This window comes from Coptis chinensis, chromosome 9, assembly GCF_015680905.1.
Source record: "Coptis chinensis isolate HL-2020 chromosome 9, ASM1568090v1, whole genome shotgun sequence".
Lineage (NCBI taxonomy): Eukaryota > Viridiplantae > Streptophyta > Magnoliopsida > Ranunculales > Ranunculaceae > Coptis > Coptis chinensis.
The window spans coordinates 16,565,463-16,591,962 of NC_141464.1; positions in this window are offsets into that span (position 1 = coordinate 16,565,463).

Here is a 26,500-nt window from a genome sequence, read left to right on the forward strand (position 1 = left end):
GAAGGAATAATAAAACTTGCTGTATACATTAAGTAAATAAATGCAGGACATAAATTAAACTAGAAAAGAAGTGACTTTATTAAAGGTAAAATAACTTACAGTATCAAGCTACTGAAATGGAAATGGCGGAAGGTAAGTACTGAAGAAGAAAAACTAAGCGTAGCTAAAGCATTAATATGTTGAAGGAGGATATATGAAGGCCACCCCCTCATATTTATAGGCATCATAGGATGACTATCCATGAATGATTTAATTGGCTTTTGGCCTTATGCTAATTGAATGGTTCGAAACTTTGAGAATCAAAGTTTTTTAACCGCTTTAACTTTTCGCCTTTTGCTTTTAAGTTTCGCCTTGTAGCTCATTTCAATTCAAACCACCTGGTTTGAATTGGTGCGTATCTTCTCTCCCCGGTGGTATCAAATTGAAACCATCATTTGCCACCTGCCTATCTTGACTCATCATGCCTTCGGGCCCGCAGAGTGTGTCCATTAAGCTACCGATTTTGGCATTTTTACGACTTTTGTCCTTTTGCGCAGAAGTTCGCCGCCTCGTCGCTATGGCAGCTTCACTAGCCAACGTCGGCATCTAGATTTATCCGATTTGAGCTTCGGAAGTTTGCTGCTTCTTTATATGTGGACCCATTCCGCACTGGTTCTGTTCTTTTGGAAACTTCGGCTTCACGGGGGTCGAGTGGGAAACTTCAATTATTCCCGTATTCCTGTACTTCGATGCATGTTTTATCACTATATTTATTTTAATTGCGGAATCCTGCAAAAGTACGAAAATATAATTATTACATGATTATTAAACACATAATCGACCAAAATGCTACGTCTCTCGGGGTTTAATATTACAGTTTTGGGTGCTTATCATGCGGTATATTTGATGTTAGCACATTGTACGTTAACGTATTAAAATTGCATATATAAATATCAAAATATTGATGCATAATGTAATTAGGTGAAATTTCACTATTTTGCTGAATTTCAGAAGCTAATCCTAGCCATGATATGCGCATGCTTGATTTGTGAACGTATGATATTATTATTTTATTTATGTTAGAGTCCGCTTATGTCCCAAGTGCTATTTATTATTTCATGTTATCCCATAACGGGAGGAACTCATATAGGAGTTGTGTATATTTTTATTTCTTTATATTAGTCTAGATTAACCTTCTTTTTCAGGTGCTCCCATTTACAAGCACGTTTCTATGGTACTCTCTATCATTTATTTTCATTCCATACTTTGGGGACAAAACATGATTCTACATAGCGTGATTTTGTTTGGGGGTGGTATAGAAACATGTTGTAAATGTTTAAGCACATATCAGGTTGTATATTACGTATTATTTGTCGTATAAAAATTAGAAAAGTATCAAAATCATAAAAATAAGTTTATATTATGCACTTAGTGATAATGGTATTGTTCATTTCTCCATGATGATATTAGTTTAGAAATCTCACGTAGTACTTGAATTAGGATTCAATTTTTGAAACTTAGATTAATATGTGGGTAATAGTCATTGCATCTTTTCATGAATAACTTGCATGAGCATCTATGATTGTACTTGGTAGTATTTTTCTGAGACCTAGGTTAGAGTACATAATACATATCCTATGAGCATCTAGCCTAAAAGCCTCATAAGAGTAAAATATCTGAGTGATGACACAAGGGAGAAGTAAATTCCGAGTAGAGAAATCACGCATCCACTTGCTTGATCACCATACCATATCCTAAGCGAGAATTTAGGCCATCTTTGGATCGATATAGCTAAAAATTTATACATATAAGTAATTGTCTGCTAGTCGCCTCACTGAGCCTTTTCATTAGCTTTTTCACAAACCACAAATCCTTTACCCAATAAAACAAAAAAAAAATTAAAAAAAAAATCAAGCCAACCTATCTGGATAAGTCTGAGAAATAGGATGAGTGAAGAAAAGAGAACAGAAAAACTTGTGTAAACAAAAATTAGTTAGTTGCCTCAAAATAAAAAGAAAAAAAAAAAAAAGTTTCCATCTAAAGAAAATAAAAATAAAAATAGAAATAAAATAAAAACTCCAAAAAACAGAATCAAATGAGTCAAAAGCCAAAACAAAAAGGCTAAGGATGAAAACTAAGTGTAGAAGCAAAATAAGAACACGGTTTTCTCTAGTTACATATTTCGAAGACCCTATTATCTCAAACTTGTCTTTTTGAAATTCATTTTCTTCATTCTTTAACCAACACCTATGCCCCGTATCACTTAATAAATACCTCTAGCTCAATTAGGAATAGGTTGGTGTGATAATAAGTGGTAGATGTGTTTGATTGACCTCGGCTTCCTTGGATTGTCATTGAGATTGTGAGAAAACGTGTGCCCATTGCACAATGGAGTTAGCAAACTTGAATGAAAAAATCAAAGTGTTATGTGTCTTGACACATTCCTTGTGAGAACCTAGTTGGGCACCCTACCCAAAAGTTTCAGACATGGACCTCCCATTGCATTTCATAGCATAGTTCATTATATAGTTATTTATCTTAAGATAATTTGATTATTATGCTTATATTAATTTAGGAGTTAGATTGATGATCCTTGTTTAAATGCTAGTCAGATGTATAGATTCTGAGATAAAATTAGAGGACAATTACTTTTATTTCTTAATCGTTGTAGTATAAATAAGGTTTGTGAGTATCTTATCTGGAAAACTCTCACGAGGCTATAACTCGTCCACTAGGGAATTCCTAGTGGTTTAAGGCCTTATTGCATATGGTCAATGCAATTGCACTCTGCAAAACGAGACTAGTTAGGACCACATTTTTGGCCACTTATCTGTTTTCATTTCTCATCTTTGCTTGAGGACAAGCAAAATGTTGTTTAGGGGTGGTTGATAAACACCCAATTATGTTTATAATAAATAAGAGTTAATAATGTTTACGTGTTTTTGTGTATTTCAGGTCTTGAAGCTGTTTATATACTTAAAGACGCCATTTTGTATGGAAAACGAGTCAAGATGATTGCTAGAAGAGTTCTATGTTTAAAAGCCCAAAAATCAAGAAGAAAAGGCCTTTTCAAGCCCAGTCAAAGCTGGAAAGTCAAAATCAATTCGGGTAGAAAAAAGACAAAAAACTAACAACTTCAAAAGGGCGTATCTTTGGACTCGAGCCTCAGAATTGGACCTACTTTATGTCAAAACGAACGACTCGGAATAAGCTTTCCAATGGACCCAGCCTTAATCTAATAGGAGCTGTAAAAGTGGATGAAAAGATCACTAAAGTAATTTCCAGCAGCTGTGGCCTCTTTAGACTTAACCTAATGGACTTTGGGCTCATATTAGAGGCCCAAAGTCCCCCTTTTTGGCCCATGCATGAAAATTAACCCTAACCCTCTCCTATATAAAGAGGGTTAAGGCTAAACAAAACTTGGCTACTCCCCTATTTAGTTTAGTTGTTAATTAGGGTTCTTTCTCTCTCCCTTTTTAGTTTAGTTTAGGTTTAGTTAAGTAATTAGTTTATAGTGTAGCCTCCATTAATTCCCCATCAATAAAAGCTTAATATTTATTCAATTCTTATTTACATTATGTCTTTATTCGATTGTTTAGTTAATTTCAATTATTGTCTTTACATTATTATGTATTCTTCTTCTTGTCTTAGTTTAATTAATCCAATGATATTAGGCTAATTCCCCAATTAGAGGGAGTGATTATGAAACCTAATGAAAAAAAATTGTTAAGTAGAATTATTTAATTGTGTATGTGTTTCAATGGGTTTAGTTTATTGTATGACTTCCAAAATAAGCATATAGTAAATTAAGATAGGGATTGTTATGATTAAGTCGAGAGATTTGGTTGTAATAATCCTACATGCTAGTAATAATTACTATAAAGATAGATGTAGGTTTTTTGCTAGGGATGATAAAGTTTGAGGCTTTAGGTTGGATCATTGTGTGAAAACCTAAAGACGATCTCTTTTCAATATATAATTCGATTCTTGCATGAAACTAATCATTAGGTGGATTGATTACTTTTCTCTATATCTTTCTCATAGTTTAAATCACAGTTTTAACATATTTATTTACTGTTTTCATAGCCTAAAATATTCCTCACTCATTAGTGAAGTAGTTTAGTTAGTCTAAATTCGTATTAAGTACATGCAAGCAAGAGTGAAGAACACGATTGCTCCTTTATATCAACATGTTTAGAGAATATTATAATAACTTGATATGCATGATTTAGTATTGTATAAACACTGTTTTTATATTATCAAATCTTACTTATCACACTCCTCCTCCATCTGACGGTTCCAATTAAACACAACTAATGTTTTGGTCCAGACAACCCAGCCAGGTCGCACAAAAGTATCCAAAACGATCTCATTAGATTGTTCCCTAAGATTGTAGGCCTAATCGACCTCTGTAAACCACTGGGTATCCCTCCACGACCACTGCAGACCGCTGGCCTATAAACCTAAACGATCTCACCAAATCGTTTAGGTATACACCTGAACGACCCAACCATGTCGTTCCAATATATCTTACCAGACATATCTAGCCTTAACGACCTGTGCAGATCGTTGGGGTATATAATAAACGACCCAGTCATGCCGTCCAAACATTTGTAGACATTTTGAATTTTAATTATGAAATTTTGAGTAAAATTTGAAATTAAGATAGCTGGATAGAACAATTTACATGAGACTTTGGTACAAAATTTGTTAACCTTAAACCCTAAACGATTTATTGATTCACATTTGTGAAAGTGATTAAAACTTAATAAAATTTACAATACCCCATACTTAATTGAACAATAATTGATAGAAACAAATTATTAACCAAACATTTACCCGAGTATGTCTACAACTTAGTGAGTTTAGGGTTCAACCTAGCTACATCTTATAAGTTTACAACTGATCAACACAACCAATCAAGATTTGTAAAATTGAAATATGATTTGTAAAATGTAAACCCTAACCAAATTTTACAAATCAGATTTTAATTTTGCAAAATTTGGTTAGGAACAACATAAACAACATTCATTACATGCACTACTTGTAAAAAATGAGCTGGTGTCAGCTTTTGTATACATGTATAACAAAGTTAGGGTTTACATAAATAAGTTCAATAAGAATGATTATAATCAAACATTTTACAAATTAGATTTCAATTTTGCAATTTTGATTGGTTGTGTTGATCAGTTGTAAACTTATAAGACGTATCTAGGTTGACCCTAAACTCACTAAGCTGTAGACATGTTCGAGTAAATGGTCGGTTAATCATTTGTTTCTATCAATTTTTGTTCAATTAAGTATGAGGTATTGTAAACCACTAGATAACATACTCCCATTAAATTACTATATTGGATTTAATTAGTATTGCAAGCGATGACAAAGTGGTAGAGATATATTGGAATAACAGTCTTTTAGAGATGTACAAAGCATACATCATAATGAAATATGTCGATGATAATTTGAACGTGTAAACGTAGCCGTAATTTGAATGTAAATGCTCAAGTACCACACAACTGTAATTTGAATGTAAACACTTAATTACCAAATATAGTCGTAATTTCATTTAAAAACATGGCTCCTCTAAAAACATAGCTGTAAATCAAAAACCAAACTACATACAATGTCTAGGCATTGAAACACAAACTTAAACACTTAAGTGCAACCTAGGAGTCAAACACCAAACTACAACAATGATTCTCATATGCTATTTATTGTATCATAGACACATGCTATTATGATTGAAAGATGAAAGATGAAAAGGGCTTCTCACATTGTGTTTTTTCACATTTTGATTTACATTTCTTTTCATACTTACTTGTCGTACTTTCTTTTCATGCTATATATGCTATATATGCTATATATACTTACATTTTGATTTACACATGCTATATATGCTATTATTTGAAGTAGGAGACTTTCTTGGATGAACACTTATGCATTTGACTTTGTCGATCTGATCAGCTCCCAAATGTGCGTTTTATTACCCTTATATTTCTGCATTACAACCCTTCTTATGCATAATGAAAAGACAACTCATAGCTTTTAATGTTTTTTTTAGGTTATAGAGCAATTAAAACCACTTATCATAAAAACTGCATCTTAGCACCAAAACGAGCCTTATTTACGTTTATTATGAAGACTCGAAGCTGCTATGAAAAAGTGCTGAAAAAGTCAAAGTCAAAGTCAAGGTCAAAGGTCAAAGACTCAACACTAGAGAACTGAAAGTCACGTCTTTAACTCAGAAGACTAGAGATGGATAGCCTTGATACAAAAGAAGATTTGCTCTAAACCTAGCTTGATCAAGAAGATAGGAAAAAGTAAAAAGCAACATGGTGAGGTGTCTTGATTGTAGAGGGAGAGGGAAAATCAGTCTTTTGTAAAAGTAGGAGTATAAGAACCTAAAAGTAGGAGGAGAGAATGCACCTAGACTTATTCTAGTGTCATGTAGGAGTAGTGTAGGATTTATTTTTCAAGTCATTGACATTCAAGTTGTTTTACTTTTTGTTCTTCAATTCAATCAAGTTATTTCTTTCAAATTTTTGTTCTTCAATTCAATCAATTTATTTCTTTCAAGTTTATGTTTTCAACTATTCAATCAACAAGTTTCTTTCATCAATCAAGTTGTTTCTTTTCAAGTTTTTCATTTAATACAAGTAGAGTCCACAAAAACAAGTCATAAAAGCTAAATAGTACTACCTTTTATCCTTCACAACTCCCATTCTATCCAAGTTCTAAACAATTTATGGTGAACCTCGATCAATACTTTTGAAATACTTATTACTAAACTAACCTCAAATGGCGTCCCCGTCATGGATTGAAAGAACAAGGATGCTTGGTTGAGCTCTAAGGAGGGAAGCACCATTCTATCCCTTTCATTTCTTGTTTTTTTTAATTTTCGTTGATATATTTCGTTATTTTTCAATACTGGTCTATTTTATTTCAAATCCAGGTTCGAGGTTCAACTGCTGGAGAGGAGCTGAAGCTGCTGCCGGTAGACGAATAGACTTGGCTGGAACCAACCCGGTGACCTCACGTCTGCTGGAGCGTTACCACCTAAGCACCTCAAGACAGTCGACTTTCGTTTTTTCACAGTTCGATCATTTTTAATGTGTGGTTTTAACTAACGATCCAGATTTTGTAATAGAGTAGTATAAATCAGTGGACTTTGTTGTGATAAATAGAGATAAGAAAAAAAAAGAAGAAAAACGAAAAAAAAAAAAAAAAAAAAAAAAAAAAAAAAGTTTTTGTTAGTTATGTAGCATATCATGAGTTGAGCACTTGGTTGAAGTTGTGTAACTTACCAAGGATTAGAGTTTTCATTGCCTTAGGAAGTTCAAGTGTGCGAGGCGAGTCATGAATCATACGCTCGCACACTTTGAATCAACTTGGTAATCAACACTTTAATTACGATTAGCTCAATTAATCTAGCTAATGTAGTTAATCTATTAGTCTTAGTATTAGTATTAGTTTACTTTTATGTTATGGGCCCTTGAAGGCAAAGTTGTTTAATTATTAAAAACCTGGATTGTGGGCTTTTTAAGTAGACCTTTTTTGTAACCTAAAACAGGGAATGCTCGAACGGTTGGGCCTAATTCTCAGATCACGCGCCAACCAAACTCGCTTTAATTTCTCGAAGCTCATATAAGAGGATACCTTGTGTGTTCAAACATGCTTATGTGATTGTTTGAATTTTAATTTCCGCACTCCAATTTCAATTCACGCATAAGGCTGAACCCGAGCCACATAACAACCATTGGGAAGTCATTCCCCAATGTAGATAAATCGGACGTTTCTTGATTCTTGACGCCTAGACCAATTAATCAAATTAAAATCAATCAACTAAAGTAGTCACGCTCCTCTAGAAAAGGACAAAAATATAGCCAAGAGGATTTAGAGTAATCAGTTACCAGATTTTTTGACGCCTCCCCAAGATTCATCGCAAGTGAGATTCTTGGTAGCACGCCACTTGGTGAAGTGATTGCTTACTCTTTTGAGCCATGTAGTAGATCCATCCTAGTCTCACACCCAATTGTTCCTTTGAATAGGATATAGTAAATTATAGACCCAGCAAAGATTTTTAAAACTCCAAACTTGCAAAAATGAATTTCGATTGCTTAAGCATACACTGTATCGTTTGCACATGTTATGATAGTTTTGCTATCTTGCTAAAAGTGCATGATACTACGTTCAGGCACTACAAGGTTTAACGAAAATAAAACTTACTCACGTAGGAGAGCACATTGAAGTTTTAGTTTAGTGTTGAGTTTCAAAGTGTTTTGAAGTGAGGTTCACCATAGATTGTTTAGAGTTTGAATGGTTAAGAGTTTTAGATGGAAGGAAGGTAGATTCTTTTAGTTTAGCATTTGTATAGTTTAAATCTATTGTATTGAAGAAGTTTGAAGAGACTAAGTTGTTTAAATGATTGGAAACATAACTTGAAAGAAATGAATGATTGATTGAAAGAAGAACAACAAAGAAAATAAATGATTGATTGATTGAAGAACAAAAAGTAAATGACTTGAATGAAAATGAAGAACAAAAAGTAAACGACTTAAATGAAAATGACTAGAAAATAAATCCTACATGACACTATAATAAGTCTAGGTGCATTATCTCTCCCTAATTTTTAGTTCTTATACCCCTACTTTATGCAAATGACTGATTTACCCTTCTCTATTACATTTTAGACACCTCACCCTTTGCTTTATGTTTTTACTTTTTGATTTCTTCTTGATCAAGATAGGTTTTAGAGAAATTCTTCTTTTGTGTTAAGGACATCTATCTCTGGTCTTCTGAGTTGAGGACTTGACTTTTAGCTCTTTGGTTCTGAGTCCTTGGCCTATGACATTTGACTTTGGCCTTTGACTTTAATTTTGACTTTTTCAGCACTTTTTCATAGCAGCTTCGAGTTTTCATAATAAGCATAATTAAGGCTCCTTTTGGTGCTAAGACACAGCTTTTATGACAAGTGGTCTGAATTTCTCTGTAACCTGAAAAAAGTAATAAAAACTATGAGTTGTCTTTTCATTATGCGTAAGAAGAGTTATAATATAGTAATATAAGGGTAATAAAATGCACATTTGGGAGCTAATCACCACCCCCAAATAGCATCTTGCTTGTCCTCAAGCAAGGATGAGAGAAAAACTAAGATCACAAATGAGTGATTTATTATATGTTATACTAATCACGTTTCGTAGAGTGTGATTGTATTGACCATATGCAAGAAGACCTTAAACTACTAGGAATTCCCAAGTGAACAAGCTTTAAGCCTCGTGTGAGTTTTCCAGTGAAGGTAATTACAAACTTCTTCTATCTAGTACAAAGGGTCTTGTTTCCTTATTCATTCTCAGAAGTCTATACATCTCATTAGCCGGGAATAAGGACAAGCTCCTTCGAATTTAGAATAACATATGTACAATAATTTAATCATCTAAAGATAAATGTGCAAAACATGACCAATGAAATGCAAAAGCAGAGTTATTTCAGAAACTTTTGGAGAGCGTCCTTAAGGTGGGTTCTCATAGGGGTGTGTTGCAATCCCAACTCTCTGATAGATTCACTCAAGTTTCATTTTCTCCAGTGCAGTGGGTACTTATATTCTTCACATACTCAAATGACATCCAAAGAAATCGGGGTCGATTGATCATGCTTGGCACTTACTATCACACCATCCTATTCCTAATTGAGGTAGAGGTCTTTTATTAATAGTTACGGGGCTAGGGTGATGGTTTAGAAAGAAAAAGGAAGGGAAAAACAAAAATCTGATAAGTTGAGAAAATGGGTCTTCAAGATACTTGTAACCAGATAAGATCCTCATTTTGTTATTTGCTTTCGAATTGTGATTCTTTAGCACTTTGGCTTTCTGACTCCATATGATTTTGAATTTTGGGAGTTCTAACTTTGCTTTTGTTTATTTTTGCTTTTGTTTCTGATATCGTCTCCTTTTGATTTTGAACTTTTGGGAGATTCGATTTTTGACTCCTTTGATTTTTTTGGAGTTTTGGTTTTTGATGGGTCTTTCTTTTCTTTTCGAAGTAACTAACTGATATGTTTTTGTACAATGCCTTCTCTTCTCTTTTTCTGATATCCATCAAATTCTTAACTTATCAGCTGGGTAAGCTTTTTATTGTGTGTGGTAATGGGTTAGGGGTTTATGGTGAAGAATAAAAAGGCTTTTAGAAAATGGTGAAGGCTCAAGAGGGGTAACTAGAGGAAAAACTATCTTTTTGGGGTTTTAACGTTTATTTGGCCGTATCGATCCAAAAAGGGCCTAAATTCTCTCTTAGGATATGGCGTGGTGATCAAGCAAGTGGACGTGTGGTCTTTTTATCCGGACATCCTTTGTGTCATCACTCAATAATCATTCAGATGAGGCTTTTGGCTAGATTCTCACAGGATATGGAACTTAATTGTTCTGACCTTGGTCTCAGAAACTCATTGCTATATACAATCAAATGCTGATGCATGCCATTTATGAAAAGATGCTGAAACTATTGTACGTATATTAGTCTAAGTTCGAAAAATGAATCCTTACTCTATTGCTATAATGAGACTTCTAAACTTTTTATTCATCCTACAAAAAGGAAACAAAGACTTTTTAATACTAAACAGAAAAATATTTTTGGTCTTTTTCGATTTTTTTTTAGAAAGGAAGAAATATACTATTATATCTACTATAGAAAATGCTTAGTTTTTGCAAAATATTACGATACCACCCCCTAAAAGAAATATGCTTTGTCCTCAAAGTATGAAGAGATAAGGAAAGAGATTATCATAGAAACATGAGCAAAAATGGCGATACACCTGTATTTTGTTATTCCTGATGAAAATACGCCACCCCCAAATAAGCTTGAGGCATGGGTTGTTTGATATAGAACGAGAAATACATGGTTTATTGACTAAGGATAATTATTCTACTATGATTTTTTTTTTGGTTTTGTATTTTTGAAAACATATGAAATGCATGAAAGAAAAAAAAAATGGAAAATTTTGGCATAATGTATTTGTATTACCTTATACTCATATACCAAATTCCACAAGAAAACAAATAAAACAAGCATATATAGAATTAATGTTATACTAATGTTATAAAAAAAGAAAAATGACACAACAACAGAAAATACAATAAAAGGAAAATGTCCAACTATACGGACACTAGGGAGCTGCCTAGTCAGAATCCGTGCATGACTCGTCATGACGTCGCGAAGATCCTTCTCCTTGATAACGTCGGGTCCTAGCGTGTCTATCACTATGTGGGAGCGCATCTCTAATGCTCTGCAGTGTTCTAGTGACACTGTGCTGGAAACGTCGCTGCTTCTGCTAGAAAGACCATTGCTCCTCTCTGAGGGTCTGTTGTGCCGCTATGATGACTCCCTGTGTTTGCCTAAGCTGGTGGATGTGCTGGTGCAAAATCCTCTGGCCTCCATGGAGGAAGTGAATTCCGTCCATGGGCTGAGTGAACTGTCGAGTGGTACCTTCATAAAAGTAGTTGACTTGCTCGGCGGCTTTGGTGGCAGATTGATGGCAGAATTTCTGAATGTAGTGGGCATAGATAGGACCTGTGGTAGCATCCTTAACCTCCACTAGGGCGTCTGTAAAGTGCTGCATGATCTTGGTGACCAGCACTGGTAGAGGGGTGGTAGACCTCTTGGGTTTGTAGAGTTGCTCCCAAATGAAGGTGACGACAACGTAGAAGATATTCTTTTACTCTTGAAGAATCCATAAAATATGAAGCATTGCCTTACCTATATCAGAAAGCTTGGCTGAGCCTACCAAGTTGTAGGTTGTCCACTGAGATACTGCCAACTGATTCCTTCACAGCGTACTCTGAAACGCGTAGTGGGACTTGGGGTTTTTCACCCCTCAAGAAGCATCTTTGCTATCATCACATTGATGGTCTTGTTGTCTGGGGACTGTTCCGTCTGAACAGAAGCCTTCAGAGGAATCCCCAGAACCTCACTCACCACCTCCTTGGTGAGCTCAAGCGTGCGTCAATCCTTGACAACCATGATGCGGTCATCCTCCCCTCTAAGCATATGATTATAAAACGAAAGGGTGAGAGAGGGAGAATAAGCCGCACCTTCCAACAAAACCAAAGCCTCCCATCCTATTCTTCTAACCTCAACCTTGAGTGCACTTCAAATAGATCGAAATTGAAGATGGGTTCAAAATTTTGCTCAGGCATGTTTTTAGAACTCGAGCCATTTGGAGTAGGAATTGATAAAATTGGGGTTTTTAGTTGGAATGGGGGTTGAAAATGGAGCAGACTGTAAAAAATTTAGGTGGTAGTGTATATGGGTGAGCGGGTGGTCGCAAGCTGAAGGGAGGGTGGTCGCAAGTTGACTTGGGAGGCTAGGGTTTGGAAATGTTAGAGGAAGATGATAGATGGTTGGGCAGTCGTGTGGGTTAAATAGGTTTGATGGCATGTGCCTTGCACGCATAGTTCAGGATTTCGGAATTCTTGAAATTCTGAAAAATCCAAAAAACAAAATTCATTAAATTTCGACCTTATCACATTCAGAATTTCAGATGATTTTGGAATTTTGGATATTTCGACTTTATATTCGGAATTCTGGTTTTTTGAAAAATCTAAATATTGGGCGGAATTCCGAAGTTTCGTTCGAAATCAGGAACATTGCTCGCACGTGCCTTTTAAGTGAAAACGAATTTTTGGTCCAAGCCCAAATGAAATTAGGTAATTCCGATATTATCCCTAGTGCCTTACCAACTTCAAGAGCTGATCCGCACTTCGTTACTCGTCCAATCTTGACCCATGAGGTACAAAAACGATCAACATCGAAATGCCACGCAAAGATATAGGGTACACTTACATCCAATGGTGGATGAAAAATAGATGAGGGAAAGAAATGAAGAGGAACTGTAAGGAAATATGTACAAACAAAAGAAATAAAAGTTTAATTAATTTTTTTGAGTTTTGAATAAGTACTGAAAATTTTAAAAAGGTGGGCCGTTTTAAGTCAGATTTCCAAGACGTAGAAGTTTTTTAAAACTTGAGTCAATCCCAACCAGATGGTTGAATTACTCTCCTCAGCTGTGCTCGTTGAGCAGGTGGCTGGCACATGAAAACCTTGGAAACTGAATTTTCACTATAAGGTTGAAGACCAGGGCAAGTTGATGTTTGACAGTTTGAGCACTAGCCTTCTCTCATAGCACGTCTCTTACGTGTGTATGAACTTTTACCTAAACTGGGAATGATTTTCGGTATATGTGTCCATATCTTTAGCTGCAGTTTATTAGGAAGTGCTTGCACATGATCATTGAAACTTATCCATTTAGTCTTGCTAGGTGGAGGGTTTTTGTTCGTTACAGAAGACAGTTTTAAAAGTTTTTTGAAAGTTTTTAGAAAGAGAGAGATTGAGAAGGGGGAAAGATTTTTAAGATAGGAAGAATTTTTGAAATTTTTTTGTACAAGTTTGAGTCTTTTAACTTCAGATTCTCGAGACAAATAGAGAGGTGGAGGCAAAAGATAGAATTAAACAGAGAATAATATCACTTTGGGTTACTCTACTTGTTTAATTCTCGTTTGGAGACGCCTCGTCTTTTATTTATTTTTTTCAATTGGTTTTCTCAAGCAAAATATAAATCTAACCATATAGAGGTTTTGACAAAAAGATAAAATTATATGTGAATCTGTTATCATTTTGGTTACTCCGGGGCGTATAATTTTTATTTTTATATCCTCTAGTTTTGAAAACTATGGAGAGAAGTTTTAAGATACTCACACTTAAAAGCTGTGATGTTAATTTTTGAAAAACAAACCATAATAGGAAATCTCAAGCAGCAACTTTCATGTCAGTTTTGTGGGGAACCCAAATCTAGACAGACAAAGCTTCAGCTACACGAGTTAGGGGATTTACTGCTCAAGACATGAAATGTCCTGACCTGTGTGAATAGCTCCGTGATATAGGCGACCCTTAGTAAGCAAAAATGATCTCAAACCTCTCCTAGGTTGCATTGTTCTAGGGGTGGTTGGTCTGTGTATAATCCATTACCCATTTTGTTTTTGGAAAATCACATAACTATTAAGGTATCGAGAATCTAGCATTAACAGAACAAAGAAAAAAACCGTTTTGAAAAAGAAATGTAAAATAATGAAAAGAAAATTTGTATACTCGCTCCATAGGTTCACACTTACTCAAACGACAAGAAAAAATATTTTACAAAGAATATGCGAGATATACGTAGACTAAAGCTCCAACACTTACAACCACACACTCCAAGTGGAGTGGTCCGGTTATCTTATTGATGTATTCCCTTTGAAGCAAAAGATGGAATGGAATGGGAAAGGAATGCATCAAGGAAAAGAGGATTTAATCCTCATAGAGAGGATGATTATGAAAGAGTTTTTAGCGCTCCAGCTTCATTCATGTCACTAGTTGCTTCAAAGGCCGTGTTTGTTGGTTTAGGGTTTGGAATGGCTTGTCCTGGGAACACACCTTTCTGGGTTTTGTCTTGGGCTAACAAGTTTAAAGATTGTTGAATGGATGCTAGGATTTGGGTTTGTTGTTGTAGGAACCGTTATGGTTGTATGTCATATATTACAAACCGTGAAAACCCATGCGTAGCAGCAGAATAAGAGTGTTCACGATTTGGTTAGGAATCATACCTTTGAACAGCTGTGATATCTCTGAGAATCCAAGCTCTATGATTTAGCAACCTCTTGATCTTCTGTTGTATTCCTATCTTGGAATGGACGTTGTGTGGGCAACGATCTACCAGCCCCTCCTTTCTCTCTTGGCCGAATTTTGGGACTAATTGTGCTTTAGCAATCACTCAGTCTGGCTAGGAAAGAAGGGTTTCATTTATATAGGCTACAACAGGGACCATGAGGAGAAATTAGGGTTAGGTCTCTTGACGGGCTTGGGCTTCCCATGTTCGCCCAGAACACAAGGCCCAAGTCCGTCAACAAATGACTTATTCCACTAAAGGCCATTGTTGCACTACCGCCCTAATCCCAAATTACGTGTATTACATTTATGGGCTCCATATTATATGCTTGTTGATCTCCTCGTGTTAAGATATTGAATGCCCATTGATTAAGTCAAGTTACTGACAACTACATTGATCAACTTCTTATGTCCTTCAGTAGTACCACTCAACCTCATTGTCATGTCAGATTAAATCCACCTGTAGGGTTTACATGAAAATCCTTATGAGCTCCTTAAGGGGACATCATCAACCCGACTTCCTGCGGGTCACGAATTCCTTCTATAATCAACAGCAAACCTTACATACAATGTCATTACCCAATCCATCGAATTTGTTGATTCACAAATGAATCTTACTCATTAATGATTTAAAGCAATATACAATGCACGTAAGTGCCCGTTATTATATCCGGATTAAAAGGACAAGCATCCATAATAACAGAGGTGTTTGTTTTCTTATATAGTCAGTATAAAGAGAAACAACCTCACTTGGTCCTGTTCAATACATACAAAGTGTACTAGTGTAATCCTGTAATCAAGATAGACTAATACCAGATTATATTACAACCGTACTAATGGTTTGTCCAAATCCATCTAGGTTGTGAACGTTTACTTATACTTTATAAGGTACTGATGATATGATATTCTATGTGTCACCACATACCATATTATCTACAACATAAAGTATTAAACGCATGCATATAACTAATAACATATATAATATGCATAACATTTGCCCATATGATTTTCATTCAAAATATGAAGAATTAGAGTTAATACAAAAGTAATGATTTTAGTATATAACCCTATCAGTTGTTGCATGACAGATAGCATTATTTCGGTGGGCTTATCTGTTTGGACACTAGTTGATGGTGTAATGGGAACTAGGTCTCTTTGGTTGTTGATAGGTGGGTTTTGGTAGTTCTGGTTAAACTGGGATGGAACCAATGCTCTGTTCTGATTGTTATAGGTACCTTGTTCTTGTCCTTGTCTGAATGTATTTGGTGGTTTCTTGAAACCTGGAGGTGGTTGGTTTTGTGGAATGTTAGTCCATGCGAAGATTGGATGTTGTCTCCATGGTACATTGAAAGCACACACTTCTTCTGGTTGAAGTGATGATAGGTTAGTGATCAAGGGGCAAGTGACATCTATATGATTTAAGCTTAAATAGAAATTGCATGGTGAGGTATTTATGTTCATGACATGATGAAGGTTTTGATCTTTTTGTTTGGTTGTGAGGGCATCTATCTTTCTTGTGAGGGTTTCGATTAAAGTTTTGATCTCTAGATCGAATTTCACCTCAAAAATACCATTAGCCTTAGATGTACTGGGTTTCGCTATTCTGAAATTGTTTATGTCGCCCCAATGGGTACTCTTTTCAGCTTGGTTCTCAAGAAAGGTTAAATCTTTGGTTCCACCTTTATCCAAAAAATTACCATTACTCATGATGTCGAGGGTTACTTTGTGTTCTTGGAGAAGGCTTTTGAAGAAACATTGGACAAAACTGGATTTTCCTAGTTTATGGTGAGGACATGAATGGAGTAGGTCAGAGAACCTGGGAACCTATCCCATGCTTTGAAAAATGTCTCACTCGGACTCTGTCTGAAGAACTGTATCTTACTTCTTATCTATTCTATTTTCTTCGGCGGAAAGTCTTCATGAAGGAGAACACAACCTTTTCCCATGTATCGAAAGAATCGGGTTTCTGAGAAAGAAGCCAAACGTGAATCTTACCAGCTAGAGTGAAAAGAAACACTCATAGCTTCACTTGATCGTCGGTGACGCCCGGATGGTGGAAAGTATTACATGCTTCATGTATCCGGCGTAGATGTTCGTACAGTAACTCGTGTTCAAACCCATGAAAGATAGGTAGAAGATTGAACATGTTCGGTGGAATGCGGAAGTCGCTTGTGAGCGGTGTGAGTCGTATACAAGATGGAGGCCCATCATAAAATGGTGTGTAGAAGTTGAAGAGAGGCTCTTCAGCTTGCACTACTTCGTCAGCTATCTTAATATATGGAGGACTAGAATTAGGAGATTGTCTAGGACGACATGCTCTCTTACGTGAGTAAGTTTTATTCTTGCTAATACCTGTAGTGCCTAAACATAGTATCATGCACTTTTAGTAAGAAAGCAAAACTATCCTAACATGCGCAAACGATGCAAAGTATGCTCAAGAAATCGAAATTCGTTTTTGCAAGTATGGAGTTTGAAAACTTTGCTTGGTTTATGATTTACTATGCCCTGTTCAAGGGAATAATTGGGCGCGAGACTAGGATGGCTCTACTACACATCTCAGAATAGTAGGCAGTCACTTCACCAAGTGGTGTGCTACTAAGAATCTCACTTGCGATGAATCTAGAGGACATGAGTGAGGAAGGTAGTTGGTCCACCAGAATCTGGTAATTGATTACTCTAAATCCTCGTTGCTATATTTTTGTCCTTTTCTAGAGGAGCGTGACTACTTTGGGCTCCAGTTGGTTGATTTTAATTAATTTTTTTAGTTTAGGGCTCCAAGAATCAAGCAACATACGATTTATCTACTTTGGGGAATGACTTCCCAATGGTTGTTATGTGGCTCGAGTTCAACCTTATACTTGAATGTAAATTACAATGTAGAATTTAAATTTCAAACACTCATGTAAGCATGCTTGAACACACAAGGTATCCTCTTACATGGGCTTCGAGGACGTTTATAATTTACCTCTCTGAAGCTTTAGATAGTGGTGTGTAACTTCAAAAAGTTTGTTTTGAAGTGAGGTTCATCCTAAATTGTTTAGAGTTTTAGTGTGGGAGTTGTGAAGAAGAAATGTAGACTCTTGTATGGAGTAGAATGGTTCTAAGCTAATGAAAACATTGAAAGCTTTAGTTGTTGGTATTAAAATGACTTGAAAACATTGCAAGAAAGAAAGATTGAAGATTGAAATAAGAACAAACAAAACAAGATTGAAGATTGAAATAAGAACAAGTAAACAACAAGTTTTGATTGAAAGGAAATAAAACAAACAATAAAGTAAAAACATGGATTGAAAAACTAGACAAGAAATTAAACAAACCAAATGGTTTGAATCCTAAGACAATGGATGGTTTCTTTCTTCCCTACTTTTTGATTATATATCCCTACTTTTACCCTTTACAGATTTGCCTTTCTCCATTACATATAAGACACCTCACACTTCACTTTTGCTTTTGCTTTTTGGTTTCTTCATGACCAAGGTAGGTTTTGAGAAAATGTCATATTTTGAGATAAGGGCCTCTATCTCTAGTCTTCTGATTTGAGGGCTTTGACTTTTGACCTTGACCTTTGACTTTGACTGTTGACTTTGACTTTTTCAGCACTTTTCCATAGCAGCTTCTGGTCTTCATAATAAGCGTGATTAAAGCTTCTTTTAGCGTTAAGACACAAACTGATAAGAGCCCAAAACTGTAGTTTCAACCCCTTAATAGTATTACATTTAGGCCAATTATGTTTATAATAAATAAGAGTTAGTAATGTTTACGTGTTTTTGTGTATTTCAGGTCTTGGAATCAATTATGTGAAGAAATACGTCACTTTTGTAAGATAAATGAGTCAAATTACTTGCTAGAGAAATTATATGATTAAAGCCCAAGTTTCAAGGAGAAAAAGCCTTTTTAAAGCCTATTCAAAGCTGAAAAGTCAAAGTCAACGGGGGTAGAAAAAGAGCAGAAAAGTCAATAGAACTTCCGTAGGTTGTATCTTTGGACTTAGACCTCAGAATAGGACCTATGATATGTCAAAATGACTGACTCGGAAAGAGCTTTCTAATGGTCCAAGCCATGACCCAATCAGACTAATTAAAGTGGATAAAAAGGGTGTTGCAGTAAATTCCCACAGAGAAACCCTTTTTGGACTTAAGTAATTAGGTTTTGGGCTTGATTTAGTGGCCCAAAACACAACTCCAAAGCCCATGCACGAAATTGTAAACCTAACCCTCTCCTACATAAAGAGGAAGAAGGCAAAATTATATTCTCTCTCCCTCCAATTAGTTAGAATAATTTAGCTCTCTCTCTCTCTCTCTCTCTCTCTCTCTCTCTCTCTCCCCTTTCTTTAGTTTAGTATAGTTTAAGTAATTAGGGTTTATAATTGTAGCATCTATAAAACCTCCATTAAAATACCTTCAAGTTATTATTATTATTGAATTCAATTAATTACTTCTCTTTCTATTATGTCTTCTTTTCATTTTTTTTGTTCATGATAGTCCCATGAATCAAAGCTAAACTCCCATTAGAGGGAGTTTGAATGAAGCTTTGAGAGGACTTAATTTGTTAATATAGATTTGTTGTTTAGGGTTTTAAGTTTAGGTTTTTCTTGACTTAGAGATAAGAAGAGTTTAACCTAAAGTAGAGAATAGTGAGTTTGCCATGAGAATGGGAACAAGCTTTCTCTCATGCTAATTAGTTTATGACTAGAGATAGTATAAAGTAATTAGGGATTGTTAAAGGTCTAGTCTTTATATTTTAACCTTGTGTGAGAATATCTAGACTAAGGTTTTCTATACAAATCTATGCTAGCATGTTAAGAAATTAAAAAGTGGATCTCAATCTTTCTCTATTCTTCTCCATATTTTATTCAAGTCATATTCAATTGCTTTAATTAAATTAGTATAAGTTAAATTCATATATTTAGTTTCATAGTCTAAATTCACATCCATAAATACTACTCTCACCATTGTTTCCTTGTGTTTGATTAGTTGAATTCGTTTAAGTCTAGAGAGTTAAGAGTGGAACGATTCCGTGCTCTATATATTGCATGAATATATATATGTGAGAGCAGAAAATAAATAATTGATAGCGTAAGAATAAGTTAGAGAGAACTTCTAGTGCTGTGTTTTTACAGTTTATCAAATGGTGCTGCTGCCATCTTAAACTCACTCAAGACAAGAATTTAATTGGTTGAATCCAAGAGGCAATCCCCTATTCTCTAGCCACCCACCATTTTAATTTTTTATTCTTGTTTCTCATATTTTTGTTACTATTCAAACTTGATATTCACTGTTTTAAACTAAGAGCGCGCCCACCCTCCCTTTTGCCTTGCATAGAGCGCTCCCGCACTCCCTTAAGACTGCGGACTCACAGTGAAGAATATTGCGGTAAAGTTATTTTTAAATTTCCAAAAATTCTGAAAATATTCAAGCATAATATTTAAGGTGTTTTTTATTTACTGGAATTTGTTCAGATTTTTTCTATTTGTTTTATCTAGTAAACTAATACCGTCTTTACAATGCTGCATTTCAGCTTTCAAACCAAAAGTTTTTAGAAAAACAGATGAGTAGGGTTACTTAGGCAGTTCTAAAAATTCTAAATTTTTTACAGGAGTATCTATCATAAGTCAGGAGTATGCAGTAAAACGTTGAAGAGCATTTGGTTTGTTTTGACCACCTAACTAGTGGATTGTTTCCATTGTGTTTCTGCAGTTTTGCAACACTTAATTTCTGGAACAACATCCGATAAGGAGGGTTTGTAGAACTCCAATTGCTCTAAATTTTTACAGGCACACTTATGATCTACCGGGAGTCTCCAGTAAACTTTTGGCGATTTGTGGCTCTGTTTTGATTGGTTAACCATTCAGTTATTTGTATTTTGTCCGAAAACTGTTTCATAAAATTTGCAGGGCAGTAGAAGGACTTTCATAACTCCGATTGTTCTGAAATTTTACAGGCTACTTACTGGATGTCTTAGCAAACTACTGTAAAAAATTTGAATTTTTTGAAGCATGCACGCGATCTATTATACCTATATTGGAGCGAGCCCGCGCCCTGACCTCCAGTAACCTAAGTTTGCATTTTTTTTCAGTTTTCTTTTATAGCGTGCACGTGCCCTAGTAACCTTATATTTGAGTGCAACCGCACCCTCTGAAGTAAACCCGATTTACAAGTTAGTTACAATTCATATGTTGGTTCGAAATATTTGTTGGTTCGTATTGAAGACACTATTCATAAGCGTAGCAAGGAGGTATTCAGGTTCTCCTTCATTCACTCCTTGTTTCTTCTGTCAGAGGAGTTTAATTCTAGTATAATTAGGCTTGTTTGACTATTGTTCTTTCATATTAGACTTAGCTTTGTATGAGATTAAGCTCTGGTAAGAAAAAACCATCTAACGTTATATATCGTAAACGTCAATGCACACGCCTATCTAGAATATCACACACCACACCTGCAACAATGGCTAAAGAACTAGAGATTCCTCTCTCTGATTTTTACAAAGCCCTGATCGATGGACCTAAGTCATGCATCGTTCTTGCAGACCCAGTGGGGGATTTTCGAATTCCCCTGAATATATTTAACTTGTTACCAGTTTTCCATGGTTTAGACCACGAGAAACCTTATTAACACATGCGTAGGGTAGAACAAGTTCTTATTACATTCCATCATCCTAGTGTAAGTCCGGATCAAGTTAAACTTAGGGTGTTTCCATTCACCCTAGCCGACAAGGCGGTGTCTTGGTTAACTGCTGAAATGCCAAACTCCGTGGACTCTTGGGCTAAACATGTTTAGTTGTTCATGGAATAATTTTACCCACCACTGAAGACAGATGAAATGCTTCAAAAGATTCATTTCTTCCACCAGAACCCTCATGAATCCTTTTCAGAGGCCTGTATTCATTTAACTGATATTCTCATTGAATGCCTGCATCACAATCTTGCCAAGGACACACTTGTCTGCGCATTTTTCTGTTGTGGTTTATACCAATGCCAATCGATTCCCCACTACACAGATAACTTATATTTGAACATAATCCAACTCCAGACAAATTCTAAATATCAACTACAACCTATACTAACATGCCCAACTCGCTAAACAACTATTAACAACAGATAATAATGTAAAGTAGTAAAAGCAAACCACAACACAAAGATTTACCGTGGTTCGGCCAACGGTGCCTACTTCCACAAGAGCTAGTTCTTTATAAAGTAGAAAAGAATATTACAATCTCTCCTTTCAGTCTCTCACCTTACTAGATCACTCTTATCTCTTTACAGGGTTGTATCTCTGTAAAGGTTATCTCTCAATCTTGATAGCTTTCAAGATTGGGTTTTCTATAACTTTTGTGCTGCCTCTCTTGTGTTTTCTGGGTGTTAGGTTTTGTCAAAAACTCTAACTCTTATTGGAAACTCGCGGTCCCAATTTCTTCTGAAAATAGACTTGGGGCTGCTGGTCGCTACAAAGACAAGTCGAAAGCAGTCGCGCTAAAAGTACTGGAAGTCTTCTACGGCATGGGCGGGGATCGCGCCTTGGTCAAGGCCAATCTTGGCGCGGGTCGCGCTCTGACATTTCCATGCAGAATGAAATCCTTTCCTCCTCATGTGAGGGATAAAACCAACATTTTCAAGGGTCTTTCACATCATCATAAGGAGGTTCTAGATATCATGAATGAGAGTAGTTTTATTAGTAAAGGAGCCTTGGAGGCTTATAAATTCTTAGAAGATCAATCTAAGAGAAATAACAATTGGGGAGGTGACGACTCTTCCCACTCCACTCCTTCTTCTTCAACAGTTAAGGCTGCCAATATGTTTCAGGTTAAACCTGATCCCGAGCTTAGAACTCTTATCGATGCCCTCACTAAAAAGGTATACTACTAAAAGAAGGGCTTTTTGTGTCACTTTTTTTTTAGGCCTCGTGTCACTTTCTACAAAAAAGTGACACACAAAAGTTTGATGTATCACTTTTTTATGGGATGAGAGTTGATATGTTGCTTCTAGGAAAAGTGACACAACTAACTTAATTTTTTGCATCACAATATTTGAAAGTGACACTACCCATTTGGCTTGTTACGTCACTTTTTACTATGAGAAAACAAAAACAAAATAAAACTACTATCAAAATTTAAAAAATGAAACAACTGGACCTACAAAACACAAGTTCCAGCCCACGTTCTCTCTCCCACGGTCGCAAAAACAGGTATATTGCACTTATTACAAACCCAAAAAATAAGAAAAAAAAACGCTCGATCTCTCACTCTCGTCACGAAGGTAGTAATCAGTTTTAGAAATATTTCACAAACTCTTCTCTGATATCTCGTGCTCAACTCTCCTAAATGTCTCAAACACAAAATCTTCGGTGTTCTTCTTAACTCTGATTTAAGTCGCATCTCACCCCAGTGCCCATTTTCAATATTCTGTTTTTTAGGGTGTTTGTAAGTGCTATATACCTGTTTTTGCGAGTGAGGGAGAGAGAACGTTGATTTTGAATTGAAGAAGGGTTAGGGCAAATTTTTGCGAAATGAGGGAGAGAGAACATGTGGATTTTAATCGATTTTGATTAGGATTTTTATGCATTCACACCTACTCTACCTCTCTTAGACGACAATTTCCCCTTAAATCGAGCAAGGTATGGCTTTTCATCTGATTTTGTTAGGAATTACACAATTAAATAGTGGGTGCTTTCAGATTAACTTTAGGCATGGGCTTTGATAATTTCTTTTTAAATGATCAAGCAACATTGATTATTTATATGCCTGATTATATTTTTACCTTAGATGGACACTTGCACGCATGATATGTCGGTCTTTGCAGGCATAAATCCTTTGATTACTTTTTTTCTTTTACAGGTAGCTTGCAGAGACTACCCTCATCCACGACATCTGTGTGCTAGATTTCCATTCAGTATCAATCAACATGAGAAGCACTGTGCTCTGGTACGTTAATTGAGTAACTGACTGGTTTGTGACATTCCTAGCATTTTTGCTAACCTTTTTTTCCTTGAAACTGACTTTCTTCTTTTGGATTATTTCACGACTTTATTACATTGATTTTTGAACTATTACATCTTTAAAATGCAGTGCCATGGTTATGTCTGTGACGCTCGAGCTCCATGTGTCTACTGGGGCACTGGTGTTTGGAGTGGTGACCTTTGTCATTCGACTGACAAGGAAAAATCATGGAGAGACCATAGAAAATGTTTCAAGGAAGGGAAAATGGCACACTTTTTACAGTCAAAGCATCCTAAGACTACTTCTTCAGTGGCATCACCCCAACATCAAACGCTCACTCGGTCTCAACCTCTGAATAGTGGCAATGTTTCTCTACACACAAACTCCTGCTTAAACACTCTTATTGCATCCTCCATCAATGGTGGTGGTTAACTGGTTATGCTAACCGTGGATCCTGTGTTAGGGAAACTATAAGAAGAGACAACAATGGCGGCAATTCCGGATGAAGAGGTGGTGGTGGAGGCAGCGGATGTAAAAGTTATGGTGGCAAAGCAGGTTCTTCTGAATGTTTTAGTTGCGGAGAGACAAGGCACTCAGCACAGCATTGTTATTATAAAGGAAGCGGTGGTGATGGTGGCAATTACCGCTACAAGGGAAACATTGGTGAAGAAGGTTTCATTGGGACAACTTACAACGATGGTGATTACAAGCAATTAGAAAGGGGCTATACCAATGGAAACTGGCCTGTCTATACCAGTGGAAACTGGAAGGGTGAGCACAGGAATTTGGAAAGGGATTACAACCATGGGCACAGGCATTCGGAAAGGGTATGTTACAATGGGAAAAATTATCAAGGCAGGCGTGTGGAAAGTGATTTTTACAGTGGAAACAATGGTGTACATTGGCATTCAGAAAGGGAGTACAATGAAAACCAGGCTCGTGAAAACAATCATTCCGAAAGGGAATATAATGATGGATTCATTGGTGGTGCAGGTGGTGGAAGGTTCAACAGAAGTGGCGTTGGCCGCTGCTGCTATAACTGTGGAAAGGAAGGAGACTTTGCAAGAGAATGTCATTTATTCTAACAAAGCAATGAAGCTAAAAAGGGTAAACATCATTCCTCTATTTTCTTTCTTTTGTACTTGTTTAAGTTTTGTAGTTATACCCTGAAGGGGTAAACGGGTTCATGTTACTTTAGGCCCTTGTTTTTTCTTCTTCTATAATTGAATTTTAAGAGGGGGTGGGAGCTGGGAGGATTACTAAGAATAGATCTGGGCTTGGTTTACATAAATTCTAACGTTTGCGTATCACAGCCACAAAAGAGATAAGAAATCATTACACAACAGTGACTAAAGATATGCCGAAATGCCTCTCAGCCAAACACCTTTTAGCGAGTTTTATCGACTCCCTATCCTATATCGTCTCCTTGAAATCTCACTTTGAAAGTATAGAGTATTATTCCTAGACAAGTAAAACCAAAGTGCATATCTGCTTTAGAATCCATCTCCTAAAGTGAGAAATGTGAACATTTCAGTTTGGAGAATCCTCCATCAGCGGAGAATTTCCACCCAGCTTCAGAGCCATTGTCTGTGACAGAGTTCATTCTACAGTGTCCTAGAACTACATATCCTGATTATTACAGTGTGTTGATTCCATCTGACCTGATTTTGATGAAAAAGAGGCAATGCCATCTGTATAGGTTTTGGTCCATGTCAAGTGGAACTGATGTATGCAATGATGCTCTAGTGTGATTTTGTGTGTGTTTTTAGTATGTCAATTTGATAGGAACTAATAAGCTCTGGTCGACCCTGACGGAACGGAATTATACTGAGTTTTCTCCTAAAACATTCATTTTTGTTTCCTGTTGAGAGATATCTTCACTTTTCATTTGTTTATATCATTAATTCATTCAACATTACGAACTATTTAATGAATTGTCACTTTTAAGTTTTACGCGCTAAGCTTTGAAATCAAGCCTGACCGTTGCAAATGCATTTTTACACTAATTTCAGGAGGAAAAGTGTTCAAGCACATATATATTTTCTTGCCAAAAATTTTCCAGCTCATTCTCTTTTTAAAATCCTGATGACATGTGTCCGACTTCAGTACAAATTCAAAAAACTTAAGTTGAATTTCTCAGGTACTCCTTCTATTTCCTCACCTCAACTTATTTCTCTATTCAGGGAGTTCTAGGGTATTGATCGATTATTCGTGTTTTGTGTAAATTTTTCTTTTGTTTGATCACTTTGAGTTTACAAGGTTCAACTTTACTGAACTTTGAGTTAAGTTCAATTTCACGCTGTTTTTTTGTCGACTAATAAAGGTATGAATTATGATATGACAAATTAGTAAGACAATCTCGTTTCTTCTTCGGTTTTATTATTGTAGCTGAGGATTCAAAGGTCGAATTCAATGTTTATGTTGTTTTGGTTCTCCGAATTTTGGTTCAAGATTGGAATTCACGAAAGGAAACTGCTTGGAAGTTTTTCTCTAGAGTCTAGGACATGTCCTTTATAGAAGAGTCCTTGTTGCAGTGATTATTTGTAATGCGCTGTTAGGACTAATTGATCATAACAATTGTCTCTTGCAGGTTGCGATGTAATTATTAATACAGATAAAGGAGTATCCCGAGTTCACGCGGAGGTAGTTATTGATTCAATGACTTCGTTGGATCCTCTACAGAGAAGATCAACTAGCTTTTCCACTAAAGTTCGCATCAAAGATTGCTCAAAATATGGCACATTTCTAAACAAGAAATCTGGATCAAAGACAAAAGTTGGTGAGTATCCAAACAAGGAGGCCCCTGTAAAAGATGGGGACCATATATCATTTGGAACCGGTAATGCCACCTACAAGTGATTGTATGACTTACGTATACTTTACTACAAATTTGACTTTTA